General features: G+C 47.5%; 1 protein-coding gene across 3 annotated transcripts in view; it reads left to right on the top strand.

Moving 5' to 3' along the window:
- Positions 1-1,081: 1,081 nt before the first annotated feature.
- Positions 1,082-16,894, top strand: part of KIDINS220 (kinase D interacting substrate 220) — a 344,589-nt gene continuing 328,776 nt past the window's right edge. For 2 of the 3 annotated variants that reach the window (XM_063915452.1, XM_063915453.1), the window contains exon 1: positions 1,083-1,209. The gene's annotated coding sequence lies outside the window, so the exon portion shown is untranslated. Of the gene's footprint in view, positions 1,210-16,894 lie in introns of all 3 variants that reach the window. The other variant, XM_063915451.1, reaches the window with a different exon arrangement.

Consider the following 16,894-nt stretch of genomic DNA (forward strand, 5'->3'; position numbering starts at 1 on the left):
GTCTGTAAGGGGGATCGGCGGCGCGGCTCCGGGACGAACCCCAGGCTGACCTGTGTTCCGACTCCCTCTGGAGCTCAGTGTCCAGTAGCCTAAGACTTCAATCCTCCTGCACGCAGGTGAGTTGCCAGTCTCTCCCCTAAGTCCCTCGTTGCAGTGATCCTGTCGCCAGCAGGAATCACTGATTAGAAACCTAAAAAAAAACTTTACTAAATAGCTCCTTAAGAGAGCCATCCAGTTTGCACCCTTCTCGGACGGGCACAAAAACCTAACTGAGGCTTGGAGGAGGGTCATAGGGGGAGGAGCCAGTACACACCATGTGACCTAAAAAGCTTTTTAGATGTGCCCTGTCTCCTGCGGAGCCCGCTATTCCCCATGGTCCTGACGGAGTCCCCAGCATCCACTAGGACGTTAGAGAAAAGCTTTATGTGCTTGCTGTAGTTTGTAAATTCTCAGTTGAGGTAAAAAAATATAGTGACATCTAGAGGTGTGAATAGGAACTACAGGCAATCATCCCGATCATCCCTTTCTGTGATCATCCTTTTAGTACATCCCCATACAGGGGCAGATATATTAAGCCGGGAGAAGTGATAAAGAAGTGATAAGTGGAAGGTGATAACACACCAGCCAATCAGCTCTTAACTGTCATTTTTTAAACCTGTAATGATTGGCTGGTGCGTTATCACCATGTGCTTATCACTTCTTTATCACTTCTCCAGGTTTAATACATCTATGAGACACAATGTAATTTTTTTTCTGTAGAACCCCACAAATGAGTTGCCCTGGGCCTCCACAATCCAACACTGCTGGGGGCCACAGACTGATGACTACGGACATGAATCATTGGGGGGTGCACACTGCACGACCCAGAGTGTATTAGCATCTGGTTGGTGGCAGAACCCCTCCGTCTCCTCCGTTCCTCCGCTCTGCGACTGTAAAAGTAAATATGAAAGCTGTACACCGTCACCAAGGCAACACGCTGACGCCAAAAACTAATTCCGCCTCCACCCGGCTGCGACCACGCCCTGTACGCAGTGATTGGCCGCCCCCGGCTGCCCTCCTCCTGCCTGGCGAGGTCTTAGCAGATCACGTGATCCGCTATGGCTCTCCGCCGCTGATGTCCCGGCTGCCGGGAAGATAAGATGGCCGCCTGCTACTAAGACTGACGGTGACGGCTGCGGGTTGTGCGCGGACATCGGACTCTCTCTCTCGGTGAGACAGCAGCGCGGGATGTGTAGTTAGTACACGGTATCTCTCCGTACAGTGACTGTGTAGAGTAGAGTGATGTGTTGTTATTGCCGGTAGTGGGCTGTGTGTGTGTGTATTGTGCTGTGTCTGCCTGTCATATATGGCAGCACTAGTGTCCCCTGTATAATCACCCATCCCGCATCCAGAACGTGTTCTGCTCACTGTCACAGCACGGACCTCCGCCAGGGATACTGTGTACGTTTTGTGTATTGTATATCTGTGTGTCTCTGTTACATGTATAATATACCTACAGTATATGTCTCATATACAGTGTATAACCCTACCCATGCTTATAGTATATGCTCCTTAGTGAGAGGTATTAATATTCATGCCTACAGTATGTCTCTTATGTACAGTGTATATACCTACCCATGCCAACAGTATGTCTTATATATACATACCGTTGTTTACAGTATGTGCCTCTTATATATACATTGTATGGCTAGAAATAAGTGTACTATATGTCTCGTATATACAATGCATGTACTTACCCATGACCACTTACAATATATGCATATTATACAGTGTTTACCTGTCTATATAAAGTGTATATGCACCTACCTGTGTCTATTATACAGTATGTGCCTATTATAGTGTATATACCGACCTGGGTTGCTTATACAGACAATGGCTATTATACCTTATATTCCTGTCTATGCAGTATACCCATGCCTATTACATAGTACATACCTTTTTATACAGTATATTCCCACCCATGCCTTTTTATACAGTACCTACCCATGCCTGTTATACATGAAATGCCTATTATACGGTGTCCACCTTCCTGTGCATATTATACAGCAGATGCCTATTATACACTATATACCCATCTATGCCTATTATACAGCAGAAGCCTATTATACAGTATATGCCCACCCATGCATATTACACAGTATATTATTATTACCAGTTATTTATATAACGCACACATATTCCACAGCGCTTTACAGAGAACATTTGACCATTCACATCAGTGGAGCTTATAATCTATATTCCCTACCACATGTACACGCACACACATTCACGCTAGGGGTCTAACAGTATATTTTTGGATTGTGGGAGGAAACTCGTGTAAGCACGGGGAGAATATACAAACTCCACACAGGAGAATCGAACCCATGATCTCAGTGCTGTGCGGCAGTAAAGCTAACCGTTACACCATCCGTACTGTTACACAGTATATGCCCACGCACTCTGTCGGAATGGATGACCGGGGACCAGCTTCTGTTCTTTTTATGCTGGGACAATGTTTAGAGGCACCCAGTTCTCTGCACTCACTTGTGATGCAGGTTACGTGTGTAAAGAGCCGGGTGTTCCCCAGTCAGCCAGTCCGACGCTGCCCACCCATATCTGTTACACAGTATATGCCTATGTTTGCGTATTTATACGGTATATAACCACCTATGCCCATTACACAGTATTTGCCCATCAATGCCTACTCCCTGAGTGTTCCCATGTACTTGTCACCTCCCCTCTGTCTCATCTTGGGTGTAGCAAATTCTTGTATTCTTCATCGTGTCCTTCCTGTGCTATTATGTTCTGTTACTTACCTATGAACACCCCTGTTATGCTAATGATGGCCATTTTTTTTATGACCTGGTTATATATTTTAAAAAATATATATAATAAGAAAAATCAGCCCAATAATAGGTTTCTGGGTGTAAAGAATTATTATTATTTCTATACCCTGATATGCTTGTCTCGGAATGGATAATAAAGGTGAGGTTCTGCGTGGTAGGAATGTTCCACCTAGCAGCGTATAATTCTGTGTCACTTGTCACTGTCAGACAAAGGCTGGGAGGTGGGCGCTGGGGGCTTTGTCTCTGAGACGCTGCTGCTGCTACTAATCTGATGTGTTTTGGCTGCTTCATAGCAAATCTCTGCTGTAGCTGCACGAGAGGTACAGACTGTATGCAGCGCAAGGTTAGAGAACAGTGCTGTGAATAATGGGTTATACATGTGTATCAGAATGGTGGTGGTCCCTTTACTCCCACTTAGCAAGCTGCTTTATATCCGAAAGAATGATTTGTCTGGATAGAAAATGATGTCCTGGTTCCTGCACTGTATTGGCCTCTTATTGTTTGTAATGATTTAGTTTTGTAAACTAAAAAAATTGCAGCAGCTGTAATGCACAATTGCCATGAATGTCTTTTTCTGTTTTGTGTATCCATCTCCATATATCTATCCTCTGCCTGGGCAAATCCTGGTTGCCATGACACCCTAGTGACCAATCATGTCCACTTCTGAGAGCTCATCTAGGACTAGAAGCTGCCAGTGATTGATAGCAGCCTATCCAGGGTGTATGTTATAAGCCTGGTTCTAAATGATTACGCCTCATGTGCACAGTGGGGAGCAGTCATACAACAGTGCTGGTGAGGGGGCACAGGCTGTTGCTGGTGAGGGGGCTCAGGCTGTCACTAGTTGCTGGTGAGGGGGCACAGGCTGTCGCTGGTTAGGGGGCACAGGCTGTCGCTAGTTGCGCTAAGAAGGGCACAGGCTGTCGCTGGTGAGGAGGCACAGGCTGTCGCTAGTTGCGCTAAGAAGGACACAGGCTGTCGCTAGTTGCGCTAAGAAGGGCACAGGCTATCGCTAGTTGCTGGTGAGGGGGCACAGGCTGTCGCTAGTTGCAGTAAGAGTGCATACAGCTTGTAATAGGCTGGCACCAAAAGTTTAATATCTGGGATGTTTATATATGCTTATCTTGCCAACGTGCATAATCTTATAACCCCTAAATCTTTGCATGAGTTGTTTCATTACTTGGTCATAACTCTGAGGCATTTTCCAATATATCTCTATATTATCTATGTCAGTTAATGAACTATAATATTAAACATGATGTTATGTTGTACATAATAGAGAAAGGGCAGACACCATTTTTAATATTTTAGTTTAAAGTACAGCTCCAATTATCTGTCTGGTTTGTGGGAGGGATTCATTTTGCTAGCGGTTGGGATTCTGTTCCATGCCACCACCCGAGAGGGAATATAACCCTCGCCACCGGGCCCGAATCGCTGAGCTGGCTGCCGGTATTCCGGCTGTCAGGATCCCAGTGTCGGTCTCCTGGCCGCCAGGATCCCGACAGCTATCACACTGAATCCTGGTTTGTAAGTGATGTCTGCTGCTGTGTAATATCATTGATGTACTTAAAACCTGGACCGTTGGGGTGCCCTGAGGGTTGTGTTTGAGAACCTCTGTATTAAACGGTTTGCTGCATAAATTTGTTCTCGAGTTGCCAAAAAACACAAACTTGCAAATGCAAACTGCTTACAGAGGCAACATCTGCCAAAGGTTTCTGCAAAGTAATGGCCTTTGATCTTATTTAGTGTAGCTTAGTATAATGATAACTCATTCATGAGCCTGTTATGGCATTATTATAACTATTATAATTTGCAATTCACCTTTAAAAAAAAACAACAAAACAAAAGCAAACCACAGTTATGTGCATACCATTGGTAGGATAGACAAGACCCACGTTGGTTTATTGCGGGCTCATTAGCATTATCTTGTTCTGTGAGCATAGCTTGTTCAATTACCACCTCAACTCTGCTTTTGTGTTCACATTCTTGGTGTAAATCCCATATGTATTTCTCTGACGTCCTAGTGGATGCTGGGAACTTCGTAAGGACCATGGGGAATAGCGGCTCCGCAGGAGACTGGGCACAAAAGTAAAGCTTTAGGACTACCTGGTGTGCACTGGCTCCTCCCCCTATGACCCTCCTCCAGTTAGATTTTTGTGCCCGGCCGAGAAGGGTGCACACTAGGGGCTCTCCTGAGCTTCTTAGTGAAAGTTTAGTTTTAGGTTTTTTATTTTCAGTGAGACCTGCTGGCAACAGGCTCACTGCATCGAGGGACTAAGGGGAGAAGAAGCGAACCTGCCTGCTTGCAGCCAGCTTGGGCTTCTTAGGCTACTGGACACCATTAGCTCCAGAGGGACCGAACACAGACCCAGCCTCGGAGTCCGGTCCCAGAGCCGCGCCGCCGGCCCCCTTACAGAGCCAGAAGCAAGAAGAAGTCCGGAAAAATCGGCGGCAGAAGACATCAGTCTTCAACAAGGTAGCGCACAGCACTGCAGCTGTGCGCCATTGTTACTCAGGCACACTTCACACTTCGGTCACTGAGGGTGCAGGGCGCTAGGGGGGGGCGCCCTGAGCAGCAATGTAAACACCTTGGCTGGCGAAAATACACCACATATAACCCCCAGGGCTATATGGATGTATTTTAACCCCTGCCAGAACTCACCAAAAAGCGGGAGAAAAGGCCGCCGAGAAGGGGGCGGAGCCTATCTCCTCAACACACGGGCGCCATTTTCCATCACAGCTCCGCTGGAAGGACGTCTCCCTGACTCTCCCCTGCAGTCCTGCACTACAGAAAAGGGTAAAAAAGAGAGGGGGGCACTAATTTGGCGCAGTTCTAATAACAGCAGCTATAAAGGGAAAAAGCACGTTTTATAGTGGTATTCCTGTCTATATATAGCGCTCTGGTGTGTGCTGGCATACTCTCCCTCTGTCTCCCCAAAGGGCTAGTAGGGTCCTGTCCTCTATCAGAGCATTCCCTGTGTGTGTGCGGTGTGTCGGTACGATTGTGTCGACATGTTTGAGGAGGAAAATGAGATGGAGGCGGAGCAATTGCCTATTATAGAGTTGTCACCCCCTAGGGAGTCGACACCTGAGTGGCTGAGCTTATGGAAGGAATTGCGTGACAGTGTCAGTTCTTTACGAAAGACAGTTGACGACATGAGACAGCCGGCTACTCAGCTTGTGCCTGTCCAGGGGTCTCAAACGCCATCAGGGGCTTTAAAACGCCCGTTACCTCAAATGGCAGACACAGACACGGATACTGACTCCAGTGTCGATGATGAGGAGACAAACGTGACTTCCAGTAGGGCCACACGTTACAGGATTGAAGCAATGAAAAATGTATTGCATATCTCTGATAATACAAGTACCACTAAAAAGGGTATTATGTTTGGTGAGAAAAAAAACTGCCTGTAGTTTTTCCTGTATCCGAGGAATTAAATGAAGTGTGTGATGAGGCGTGGGTTTCCCCCGATAAAAAACTGATAATTCCTAAAAGGTTATTGGCATCATACCCTTTCCCGCCAGAGGATAGGGCACGTTGGGAAACACCCCCTAGGGTGGATAAAGCGCTCACACGCTTGTCTAAACAGGTAGCACTACCCTCTCCTGATACGGCCGCCCTAAAGGAACCTGCCGATAGAAAGCAGGAGAATATCCTAAAATGTATATACACTCACACGGGTGTTATACTGCGACCAGCAATCGCCTCAGCCTGGATGTGCAGTGCGGGCGTGGCGTGGTCGGATTCCCTGACTGAAAATATTGATACCCTAGATAGGGACAGTATATTACTGACTATACAGCATTTGAAAGATGCATTTTTATATATGCGTGATGCACAGAGGGATATTTGCCGACTGGCATCAAGAGTTAGCGCGCTGTCCATTTCTGCAAGAAGAGGTTTATGGACGCGGCAGTGGTCAGGTGATGCGGATTCTAAAAGGCACATGGAAGTATTGCCTTATAAGGGGGAGGAGTTATTTGGGGTAGGTCTATCAGACCTGGTAGCCACGGCAACTGCTGGAAAATCCACATTTTTACCCCAGGTAGCTTCTGAACCTAAGAAGACGCCGTATTATCAGGCGCAGTCCTTTCGGCCCCATAAGGGCAAGCGGGCAAAAGGCGCCTCATTTCTGCCCCGTGGCAGAGGGAGAGGAAAAAGGCTGCAGCAAACAGCCAGTTCCCAGGAACAAAAGCCCTCTCCCGCCTCCGCAAAGTCCTCAGCATGACGCTGGGGCTTTACAAGCGGACTCAGGCACGGTGGGGGCCCGTCTCAAGAAGTTCAGTGCGCAGTGGGCCCACTCGCAAGTGGACCCCTGGATCCTTCAGGTGGTATCTCAGGGGTACAAATTGGAATTCGAGACGTCTCCCCCTCGCCGTTTCCTAAAGTCTGCTTTACCGACGTCTCCCTCAGACAGGGAGGCAGTATTGCAAGCCATTCACAAGCTGTATTCCCAGCAGGTGATAATCAAGGTACCCCTCCTGCAACAGGAAAAGGGGTACTATTCCACACTATTTGTGGTACCGAAGCCGGACGGCTCGGTGAGACCAATTTTAAATCTAAAATCCTTGAACACTTACATACAAAGGTTCAAATTCAAGATGGAGTCACTCAGAGCAGTGATTGCAAACCTGGAAGAAGGGGACTATATGGTCTCTCTGGACATCAAAGATGCTTACCTACATGTCCCAATTTACCCTTCTCACCAAGGGTACCTCAGGTTTGTGGTACAGAACTGTCACTATCCGTTTCAGACGCTGCCGTTTGGATTGTCCACGGCACCCCGGGTCTTTACCAAGGTAATGGCCGAAATGATGATACTCCTTCGAAAGAAGGGAGTTTTAGTTATCCCTTACTTGGACGATCTCCTGATAAGGGCAAGATCCAGGGAACAGTTGGAAGTCGGGGTAGCACTATCTCAGATAGTGCTGCGGCAGCACGGTTGGATTCTCAATATTCCAAAATCGCAGCTGATCCCGACGACACGCCTTCTATTCCTAGGGATGATCCTGGACACAGTCCAGAAAAAGGTGTTTCTCCCGGAGGAGAAAGCCAGGGAGTTATCAGAGCTAGTCAGAAATCTCCTAAAACCAGGCCAAGTCTCAGTGCATCAATGCACAAGGGTCCTGGGAAAGATGGTGGCTTCTTACGAAGCAATCCCATTCGGCAGATTCCACGCAAGAACCTTCCAGTGGGATCTGCTAGACAAGTGGTCCGGGTCGCATCTTCAGATGCATCAGCGGATAATCTTGTCACCAAGGATAAATATCCTGGAGCTAAGGGCCATCTACAATGCTCTAAGCCTAGCAAGACCTCTGCTTCAAGGTCAGCCGGTGCTGATCCAGTCAGACAACATCACGGCAGTCGCCCACGTAAACAGACAGGGCGGCACAAGAAGCAGGAGGGCAATGGCAGAAGCTGCAAGGATTCTTCGCTGGGCGGAAAATCATGTGATAGCACTGTCAGCAGTGTTCATTCCGGGAGTGGACAACTGGGAAGCAGACTTCCTCAGCAGACACGACCTCCACCCGGGAGAGTAGGGACTTCACCCAGAAGTCTTCCACATGATTGTGAACCATTGGGAAAACCCAAAGGTGGACATGATGGCGTCCCGCCTCAACAAAAAACTAGACAGGTATTGCGCCAGGTCAAGGGACCCTCAGGCAATAGCTGTGGACGCTCTGGTAACACCATGGGTGTACCAGTCAGTGTATGTGTTCCCTCCTCTGCCTCTCATACCCAAGGTACTGAGAATCATAAGAAGGAGAGGAGTAAGGACTATACTCGTGGCTCCGGATTGGCCAAGAAGGACTTGGTACCCGGAACTTCAAGAGATGCTCACAGAGGAACCGTGGCCTCTACCTCTAAGAAGGGATCTGCTCCAGCAGGGACCCCGTCTGTTCCAAGACTTACCGCGGCTGCGTTTGACGGCATGGCGGTTGAACGCCGGATCCTGAAGGAAAAAGGCATTCCGGATGAAGTCATCCCTACCCTGATCAAAGCCAGGAAGGATGTAACCGCACAACATTATCACCGTATTTGGCGTAAATATGTTGCGTGGTGCGAGGCCAGGAAGGCCCCTACAGAGGAATTTCAAATGGGTCGTTTCCTGCATTTCCTGCAAACAGGACTGTCTATGGGCCTAAAATTAGGGTCCATTAAGGTTCAAATTTCGGCCCTGTCGATTTTCTTCCAGAAAGAACTGGCTTCAGTTCCTGAAGTTCAGACGTTTGTCAAGGGGGTACTGCATATACAACCTCCTTTTGTGCCTCCAGTGGCACCTTGGGATCTCAATGTAGTTTTGGGGTTCCTAAAATCACATTGGTGTGAACCACTCACCACTGTGGACTTAAAATATCTCACATGGAAAGTGGTAATGCTGTTGGCCCTGGCTTCAGCCAGGCGTGTCTCAGAATTGGCGGCTTTATCCTATAAAAGCCCTTACCTAATTTTTCATACGGACAGGGCAGAATTGAGGACTCGTCCTCAATTTCTCCCTAAGGTGGTTTCAGCGTTTCACCTGAACCAGCCTATTGTGGTACCTGCGGCTACTAGGGACTTGGAGGACTCCAAGTTGCTGGACGTAGTCAGGGCCCTGAAAATATGTTTCCAGGACGGCTGGAGTCGGGAAATCTGACTCGCTGTTTATCCTGTATGCACCCAACAAGCTGGGTGCTCCTGCTTCTAAGCAGACTATTGCTCGTTGGATTTGTAGTACAATTCAGCTTGCACATTCGGTGGCAGGCCTGCCACAGCCAAAATCTGTGAAAGCCCATTCCACAAGGAAGGTGGGCTCATCTTGGGCGGCTGCCCGAGGGGTCTCGGCGTTACAACTTTGCCGAGCAGCTACTTGGTCAGGGGCAAACACGTTTGCTAAATTCTACAAATTTGATACCCTGGCTGAGGAGGACCTGGAGTTCTCTCATTCGGTGCTGCAGAGTCATCCGCACTCTCCCGCCCGTTTGGGAGCTTTGGTATAATCCCCATGGTCCTTACGGAGTTCCCAGCATCCACTAGGACGTCAGAGAAAATAAGAATTTACTTACCGATAATTCTATTTCTCGTAGTCCGTAGTGGATGCTGGGCGCCCATCGCAAGTGCGGATTGTCTGCAATACTTGTACATAGTTATTGTTACAAAAATCGGGTTATTATTGTTGTGAGCCATCTTTCCAGAGGCTCCTCTGTTATCATGCTGTTAACTGGGTTCAGATCACAGGTTATACGGTGTGATTGGTGTGGCTGGTATGAGTCTTACCCGGGATTCAAAATCCTTCCTTATTGTGTACGCTCGTCCGGGCACAGTATCCTAACTGAGGCTTGGAGGAGGGTCATAGGGGGAGGAGCCAGTGCACACCAGGTAGTCCTAAAGCTTTACTTTTGTGCCCAGTCTCCTGCGGAGCCGCTATTCCCCATGGTCCTTACGGAGTCCCCAGCATCCACTACGGACTACGAGAAATAGAATTATCGGTAAGTAAATTCTTATTATTTCTTTTATCCTAAAATAATGTTGAAGTAACGGCAAGATTTCCTTGTTCATTATGTTTATCGATTGTAGTATGACTAGTAGAAATTTAGAAGGTCGACACTAGAATGTCAACAAGTTCTGAATGTTAACATTCGCTTAGGTCAACATGGTTAGAATGTCGACATCAGAATGTCGACCTATGATTTTCTGCTTATTTTATCCTAACCCTGAATCCTAAAAATAAACAAACACGTTGACATACTGAACACGTCGACACTTTAACCATGTCAACATGTTGACATTCTGCCTGTTGACCAATCAACCAGATACCCTGTTATTATCACTGCTAAATACACAAGGTTATTGCAGTAAAATTTAAAAGAAATGTATTTGTGCAAGCTGTGTTGATCACTGTGCATTGTGCTCTGCATACAGTACACAAATTAGGGTAGACCAGAGGTTCTCAAACTCGGTCCTCGGGGGCCCACACAGTGCATGTTTTGCAGGTCTCCTCACAGAATCACAAGTGAAATAATTAGCTCCACCTGTGGACCTTTTAAAATGTGTCAGTGAGTAATTAATACACCTGTGCACCTGCTGGGTTACCTGCAAAACATGCACTGTGTGGGCTCCCGAGGACCGAGTTTGAGAACCTCTGGGGTAGAGGGATTTGCTGGTAAAACACACGTATTAAGCTGTTGGCTAGCAATGGAAAATGGAGTGCATAATGTAGCACAGAATGACGGAATATCTATAGCAGGCATTCCCAACCGCGGTCCTCAAGGCACACCAACAGTGCAGGTTTTAGTGATATCCAGGCTTCAGCACAGATGGTTAAATCAAAATAACTGAGGTACTAATTAAGTCACCTGTGTTCAAGCCTGGATATCACTAAAACCAGGACTGTTAGTGTGCCTTGAGGACCGAGGTTGGGAAACACTGATCTATAGTATGTTATGATCTTTTAAAATTATTATTAGTAGCTGAAAGCACTACTGTATGTCCTGTACACAGGGTCGCCCCGAGTGGAATAGTCCTTTCTAGTTGGCATGCAGACTGTCTGGATTCTCAGGGGGCGGGATATAGGGGCAGGTGTTGTGAGACCGCCAGTCACACAACTACATCCCATCCTGTATGAGGTACTGTAGGGCATATTGGGTTAGCCTGCAGGAAGGCCAGTAGAAGCCTGTGTGTGTAATCACTTTAGAACTGTTGTGTAGTACAAACTAGACGTGTACATGACATCTGCTTTTGCACCAACGCCAACATTTTCCACCACTCCTGGTTGACATCTGAAAGATCTTATTTACTGTTTTTTTTTTTTTTTTTTGGGGGGGGGGGGGGGGGGGGGGGGGGGTTGTGTGTTCTTTGTTCTTTTTATTAATACTGAAGTTGAAGCCCAATGTTGCCTAAACCGGTCAGATTGGCCAGAGGAAAAAGAAACTGGATGAGATGTGCTAAGTCGTGGAGAGAGAGAGAAACTGCCAACCAATCTCAAACACAGCCTGTAACATGGCAGTTGGGGAGCTGATTGGTTGGTAGTTTATCTACATCCACTTTATCTCTCTCCAAGGCTCAGTAAATCTCCCCCTTCATGAGTAACCAATAATCCAGTAGTACATTCTTGAAGTACAAGTATTAATGAGAACAGAAATAATTGTCCCTAACGTTAAATGAAAACAATTGGTACATCAAAGAATGTACACATTACATAGGGAATCACAGATTAGTGACTAAGTCACTGCTAGTAGGATAAGGGAAAAAAACTAATTGTAGAATCCCTGACAGAAAATATAATCAAATGTTTTTCATGTGTCCATTGCTTGGGGGAATACAGTGACTGGCATCTTGCCATTTTATGGTTTCTAAAATGACCTAATTACTGTAATTAGCAGATGTTTACAAAATAGATAAATGGCTCAATGACTTAAGTGCTGAGACCTTGAAGTGCTTTGCATGCTATGTACTGTTGTGGTGTCCAGAAAATGACTAGAGATGTGAAGGTGATACGGAAGTGGAGTGCCTCTGTGACTGGCCACTTATGAAGCTTGCCACTTGTTTGTGGCCTTGTTTGTACAGAACATTGAAGACCTCTCTCCTGCTGAACTACTAGAATGGGTGGGTGTTATAGGCCCTGCACACATGCCGATTTTTTGAAAGATATGAACGATCTCGTTCATAAATGAACGGGAACTCGTTCATATCTTTCAGTGTGGAGGCTCCAGCGTTGAACGATGCGCGGCCCCGTGCTCGTTCATCGCTGGTCCCCCGTCGGCTGTGCATGCAGGCCAATATGGACGATCTCGTCCATATTTGCCTGCACGTCTATGGAGCCGGGTGACGGGGGGGAGTGAAGAAACTTCACTGCCCCCCCGCCGCCGGGTCGGCCGTATCGGCCGTCGGGCACCTCGGCGGCACATCGCCATATGTGTAGGGCCCTTTAGAGTGACCATAGGTACACTTGCACACAGTTTTTGAAGGAACTTGACAGGGAGGTTGTTCCAACTTCCAAACATCTTGGAGAACTAACCACAGATCTTCTGTGGATGTAGGCTTGCTCAAATACTTCTGTCTCTTCATGTAATCCCAGACAGACTCTGATGATGAGATCAGGGCTCTGTGGGGTCCATTTCATAAATTCCAGGACTCCTTGTTTTTTTTTTTTTTTTTACGCTGAAGATCTTATTGACATTGGCTGTATGTTTGGGGTCATTGTCCTGCTGCAGAATAAATTTGGAGCCAATGAGACGCCTCCCTGATGGAATTGTATTATGAATAAGTACATGCCTGTGTTTCTCAGCGTTTCACACCATTTATCCTGACCAAGGTTCTTATTGAGGTTTGTTAGCAATTGAGCAAAACCATGTTGCACTGCAGGTGGGGCAGCTGTAACATGTGCAGAGATTTCGATTTGGGTGAGTTCCACTGACAGACAGCCTCGGCAACTGTGCGACCAGTTTTTGTAAGCATACACACTTATCAATCGGCCGCAAGATATGTCTGGCCAGACATTACACTGGGGGGCATTTAAATTTGCCCGTCCAGTTGTGATGTCATTGTCGGCCGTTCCTGCGGCCAGCATAATAGGTCGGTCAGTCGCCACAGCCGACTACATACAGGCAGATATACCAATATATCCGCATCTACCATGCTGCAGGCCGACTTGATAGGTCTGAACGGCTTTGTTGAAAGACCTATCAGGAGTGCACGCAAGTCGATGCTCTTAATGATATATAATTCGTCAGCTGTACCAACAGTATTTCTCTAACGTCCTAGTGGATGCTGGGGACTCCGTCAGGACCATGGGGAATAGCGGGCTCCGCAGGAGACAGGGCACATCTAAAAAGCTTTTTAGGTCACATGGTGTGTACTGGCTCCTCCCCCTATGACCCTCCTCCAAGCCTCAGTTAGGTTTTTGTGCCCGTCCGAGAAGGGTGCAAACTGGATGGCTCTCTTAAGGAGCTATTTAGTAAAGTTTTTTTTTAGGTTTCTAATCAGTGATTCCTGCTGGCGACAGGATCACTGCAACGAGGGACTTAGGGGAGAGACTGGCAACTCACCTGCGTGCAGGAGGATTGAAGTCTTAGGCTACTGGACACTGAGCTCCAGAGGGAGTCGGAACACAGGTCAGCCTGGGGTTCGTCCCGGAGCCGCGCCGCCGATCCCCCTTACAGACGCTGAAGAAAGACGGCGGAACGGAGGTCCGGAAACAGGCGGCAGAAGACTTCACAGTCTTCAGAGAGGTAGCGCACAGCACTGCAGCTGTGCGCCATTGTTGTCACACGGCTCACTGACACGGTCACGGAGGGTGCAGGGCGCTGCTGGGGGCGCCCTGGGCAGCAATATAAATACCTATTTGGCAAATAAATACATCACATATAGCCATTAAGGCTATATGTATGTATTTTAACCCAGGCCAGTTATTAAAAAACCGGGAGGAAAAGCCCGCCGAAAAGGGGGCGGAGCTTATTCTCCTCAGCACTCAGCGCCATTTTCCTGATCAGCTCCGCTGGTGAGGAAGGCTCCCACTCTCCCCTGCACTGCACTACAGAAACAGGGTTAAAAGAGAAGGGGGGCATAAATTGGCGATATAATGATATATTAAGAGCGCATATATAGAAACAACACCTTCTAGGGTTGTTATATACATTATAGCGCTTTTGGTGTGTGCTGGCAAACTCTCCCTCTGTCTCCCCAAAGGGCTAGTGGGTCCTGTCCTCTATCAGAGCATTCCCTGTGTGTGTGCTGTATGTCGGTACGTGTGTGTCGACATGTATGAGGAAAATGTTGGTGAGGAGGCGGAGCAAATTGCCTGTAATGTTGATGTCACTCTCTAGGGAGTCGACACCGGAATGGATGGTCTACTTATGGAATTACGTGATAATGTCAACACGCTGCAAGCTGGTTGACGACATGAGATGGCCGGCGGACAAATTAGTACCGGTCCAGGCGTCTCAGACACCGTCAGGGGCTTGTAAAAACGCCCATTTACCTCAGTCGGTCGACAGACACAGACATGGACACTGACCCCAGTGTCGACGGTGAAGAAACATACGTAATTTTCCTTTAGGGCCACGAGTTACATGTTAAGGGCAATGAAGGAGCTGTTACATATTTCTGATACTACAAGTACCACAAATAAGGGTATTTTGTAGGGTGTGAATAAACTACTTGTAGTTTTGCCTGAATCAGATAAATTAAATGAAGTGTGTGATGATACGTGGGGTTCCTCCGATAGAAAGTTATGGGCGGTATACCCTTTCCCGCCAGAAGTAAGGGCGAGTTGGGAAACACACCTTAGGGTGGATAAGGCGCTCACACGCTTATAAAAACATGGCGTTACCGTCTCTAGATACGGCCGCCCTCAAGAAGCCAGCTGATAGGAAGCTGAAAAATATCATGACAGTATATACACACATACTGGTGTTATACTACGACCAGCAATCGCCTCAGCCTGGATGTGCAGCGCTGAGGGGGCTTGGTCGGATTTCCTGACTGAAAATTTTGATACCCTTGACAGGGACAAGATTTTATTGACTATAGAGCATTTTAAGGATGCATTTCTATATATGCGTGATGCGCAGAGGGATATTTGCATTCTGGCATCAAGAGTAAATGTGATTTACATATCTGCCAGACGAAGACACGACAGTGGTCAGGTGAGGCAGATTCCAGACGGCATGTGGAAGTATTGCCGTATAAAGGGGCGGTCCATCGGACCTGGTGGCCATGGCAACAGCTGAAAAATCCACTTTTTGTTACCCCGAATCACATATCGGCAAAAAAGGACACAGTCTTTTCAGTCTCAGTCCTTTCGTCCCCATAGGGGCAGGCGGGCAAAGGCCAGTCATATCTGCCCAGGGGTAGAGGAAAGGGAAGAAGACTGCAGCAAGCAGCCCATTCCCAGGAACAGAAGCCCCTCACAGCTTCTGCCAAGTCCGCAGCATAACGCTGGGGCCGTACAAGCGGACTCAGGTGCGGTAGGGGGTCATCTCAAGAGTTTCAGTACGCAGGGGGCTCACTCGCAAGGGAACTCCGGGATCCTACATGTAGTATCCCAGGTGTACATTGGAAATTCGAGACATCTCCCCCTCACACAATTCACAGGCTGTATTCCCAGCAGGTGATAATCAAAGTACCCCTCTTACAACATGGAAGGGGGTAGTATCCCACACTATATTGTGGTACTGAAGCCAACCGGCTCGGTGAGATCTGAAATATTTGAACACTTACATACAAGCGTTCAAATCAAGATGGAGTCACTCAGAGCAGTGATAGCGAACCAGGAAGAAGGGGACGATATGGTGTCACTGGATATCAGGGACGCTTACCTACAGGTCCAAATTTGCCCTTCTCACCAAGGGTACTTCAGGTTCCTGGTACAGAACTGTCACTATCAGTTCAGACGCTGCCGTTTGGGTTGTCCACGGCGCCCCGGGTCTTTACCAAGGTAATGGCCGGAATGATAATTTTTCTTAAAAGGAAACATGGACGCTTTCCTGATAAGGGCAAGGTCCAGAGAACAGTTGGAGGTCGGAGTAGCACTATCTTAAGTAGTTCTACGTCAGCACGAGTGGATTCTAAATATTCCAAAATCGCAGCTTTTTCCGATGACACGTCTACTGTTCATAGGGATGATTCTGGACACAGTCCAGAAAAACGTGTTTCTCCCAGTGGAGAAAGCCAGGGAGTTCTCCGAGCTAATCGGGATCCTCCTAAAACCAGGAAAAGTGTCAGTGCATCATTGCACAAGAGTCCTGGTAAAAATGGTGGCTTATTACGAAGCAATTCCATTCGGCAGATTTCCCGCAAGAACTCTTCGGTGGGATCTGCTGGACAAATGGTCCGGATCGCATCCTCAGATGCATCAGCGGATAACCCTATATCCAAGGACAAGGGTGTCTCTCCTGTGGTGATTACAGAGTGCTCATCTTCTAGAGGGCCGCAGATTTGGCATTCAGGATTGGATGCCGGTGACCACGGAGGCCAGCCTGAGAGGCTGGAGAACAGTCACACAGGGAAAAAATTTCCAGGGAAGTGTGATTAAGTCTGGAGAATTCTCTCTGCATAAATAAGCTTAGAGCAAATTTATAAGGCTCTAAAC

This window comes from Pseudophryne corroboree, chromosome 4, assembly GCF_028390025.1.
Source record: "Pseudophryne corroboree isolate aPseCor3 chromosome 4, aPseCor3.hap2, whole genome shotgun sequence".
Taxonomy (NCBI): Eukaryota; Metazoa; Chordata; class Amphibia; order Anura; family Myobatrachidae; genus Pseudophryne; species Pseudophryne corroboree.